Raw genomic sequence first — 3503 nt, 5'->3', positions numbered from 1 at the left:
TTCAGAGTTCACCAGGAGGCACACACCAGTACATCAGCCAGAGAGCAGAGCACCTCCTCCAGAGTTCAGATTAGCTGATGATCAGATCGAGCTGATTTCTCAGCGTGTGGCTTCCTTGCTTTCTCGACAGTGGAGCACTTCTACATTTACACCAGGGTCCACTTCATTAGATTCATCTAATCAGACCTTGATTTCCCATATCTCCACTATATTTCAGTTGATCTCAGATCAGTCTATTCGGATTCAGCAGCTAGAGGACAGCATTTGGAGACTGACTGGGAGAGTTCTTGACTTGCAGGGGCAAGTCTTAGCTTTGGCCCATCCTCAGCCACAGGAGAGCTCTATTGAGGTCACAGACCTTACTACAGAGGCTGGCAGGCTCAGAGGTGCATTGGAGGGTGGTTATGAGTTATTGAGGAGAGAGATCAGAGGCTCGAGTGAGCATGCATCTACTCAGTTCACTGCTCTACTTCAGTCTGTTTCGAGAGCACTGAACGTTCTTGATTCCATTAGACTCACTCTTTCAGTCCAGTCCTTGGCCTCTCAACGTTCTCAACCTCCTAGTTCATCTCGCTCACCTGCTCGTGGCAGAGGCAGAAGGGGTAGAGGACGTACTCTTGGTCGAGATCCATCATCTCCTCACCCTATCTCTGATGACTCCGATCCATCCAATCATGAGCTTTACTAGATCCTAGGTGTTAGTCTTCTGTTCTTTCTAGGATCTGTATTTTTGGGCCATGTAATGACATTAGCTAGATGACTTTTATGATATGAAATATGTATTGAAACAACTATGCTTTTAATCATCTTTTACTACTCTTTGTAATGATGTCAATCATCTTTTGGTTATATATCTTCTCTTTGTTGAAACAACTTCTCTTTTTTGATGATTCATATCTATGGTAATCTATAGCATATTTTGGTTAATGATTGCTGTATTCAGGGGGAGCAAACATTAATGATTAGCACTAGAAGTTTGAAGAAACACTAAAGAGAAAATGTATTCAGAAAAAGAGGGGGAGTTAACAATGTTTAATGATGTCAAAAAAGGGGAAGAAATTAAAGAAAAAGAAATCCATCAAAAAGCAAAATTATAAATTATTAGAAATTATAAAGAAAAAGAAACATATCAAAAGCAAAAATTATAAATTATTAAAAGCTTTGAAAATAAAATAAATGAATTGGGGAGAAATTAAAGAACAATATCAAAAGTAAAATTATTAAATAACCTAAAAATATAATGAGTAAATTGCTAAGTACAATGCAAATAAGCAACCTTTAAAATTACTTCTTTAAACATGCTCTGATATGCTTTAAAATTTAAACTTGCTCTGATACATCTTAAAGTTGACATGCTCTGATATACTTTATAATTAATTCTTAGACATGCATTGGTACACTTAATTATTTTTGCTCTGATACTAAAACTAAATAATCAAATGAGAATGAGCAAATTTTTAAGATACAACTTGCTCTGATAACAAAAATAAATTTTCTACTCTAACACCAAAATCACATAATCCAATGAGCAAATTTTCAAATCTTTAAGCAAATGGCCAAACTATTTATGCATATGACCATTTGTATCACATGCCAAAAGAATCAATCTTCTTTTCAAGCAAATGCACTTATAATGCATCCTTTTGAAATTAATGATTCACATAAATACTTTTGTTCAAGTATTTTGTCATCATCAAAAAGGGGGAGATTGTTGCTCCCTAGATTGATTTTGATGATTACAAAGTAGTTGAAGGGGTACCAATATTTTTTATTTGGAAAAGTCTTTATGCTCTTCAGGGGCAAAATCGTAATTTTACCAAAACTCTGAATTGAAAGTATTAAATGATAGAACAAAAGATTTGTGATCTATTGGCGAAAATTTCATTATTTTTGGACTTATATTTTGGAAGTTATGCATGTTTGAAATCCATGAGTCGACCCATGAGTCAGCTCATGGCACAATGAGCAGTTTGGCACGCAGAATTTTTGGCTTGGCACAACCTGTGAGTCGACTCATGAGTCGACCCTCAAGGCATGAGTCGACTCATGAGTCGACCCCTGCAGTTTTAGGCCAAAAATTACAGAACCCTATTTTCTGGTTTCTTCAACAGAGGTCGACTCATGAGTCGACCCCTGAGGCATGAGTCGACTCATGAGTCGACCCCTGTGATGGGATTTTTTCACAACGACTAGTTTTTAACCCGTTTTAAGTGCTTTTAATGCTCATTTAATGTGGTCTAACGGCTCTTTTTCAGCCTAGAATATTTTCCTCTATTTCTTAAAACTATAAAAGAATTCAAAAGGTGGGAAACAAAAAGGGAGATAGCAAGAGATTAAAAAGAAAAAGAAGAGCATTCAAGAGAGCATTCAAGAGCATTCAAAAGAGAAAATTTGAAAAAGAATTTCTCAAGCCAACTTTTCAGCCCTATTCAAGAGCTCATTTAAAGCTTTCAAGAAGCCATCAATCCAAGCTCACCAACTCCTCAAGCGCTCAATCAATTCTCCATCCACCTTGAGAAAATCCAAAAAGAGGCTTCTTCTCTTGAGTAAAGTGTATTTAAAGTTATATTCGCTCATTAAAGGAGCTTTTCTTGTACTTATTTGTGCTATAAATTATTTTACTCAGTTTGAGTGATTGTTTTTGTTTTGGAGGGATTCCAAAACAAGGGAAGGTTGATCCGAACCTAGAATCGGAGTGTATTGGGTTGGCTTGTACCCGAGAAACAAGTGGACTAGCTTGGGATAGCTAGTGTCGGAGTTTTCGATGTTTGTATTCGGGCTGAATACAAGTTTAGTGGATTGGAATTCCCAAGTAGGAGCTTGGGGAGTGGATGTAGGTGCAAGGTTGGCACCGAACCACTATAAATCCTTTTGTTTGTGGTGTGCATAATTGCTTCTCTTTAACTCTTTATTATTTCCTTGGATTCTTGCTTTTGACAATTAATCTTGAATTAAGGTTTTTCTCCTCATTCTTTTAGCTATTGACAAACTTTTTTCATAAGCCATTAGTTAAGTTCAAAATTTTTAGAAACCCAATTTACCCCCCCTCTTGGGTTGCATAGCTTGGCAACAGAGGAGAGCACGAAATTTGATCAGGAGGAGGTGCCGGCTAGGTGGGGAAAAGTCAGGAAGGAGGAGAACAAGAGGGGATTCGTAGGGAGAAGAGCACGGATTTTTTTTTCCTCGATGGATTGGAGTGTGTTTTAGGCAGACTATTACTGATGGTAACTCACCGTCGATAATACAGTCGGTAATATTAACGGTGATAGTTTTCATCGCTAATACCCTCCACCATCATGAATACTATTATTTTTTAAAAATATTTAATAAAAATATGAATTTTTTAAAAAAATTTTAAAATAATATTTTTTCAAAATTATTAGCAATGGTAAATTATTCCATCTCTAATGTCATCACTAATACTGTTAAATTTTTTTAAATATTAAATTTTAATATTGAATTTTTTTCTCCTTGGTCATTTTTTGGTGGTTAAAAATCACTTT

This window comes from Elaeis guineensis, chromosome 12, assembly GCF_000442705.2.
Source record: "Elaeis guineensis isolate ETL-2024a chromosome 12, EG11, whole genome shotgun sequence".
NCBI lineage: Eukaryota > Viridiplantae > Streptophyta > Magnoliopsida > Arecales > Arecaceae > Elaeis > Elaeis guineensis.
This window is presented reverse-complemented; position numbering follows the sequence as displayed.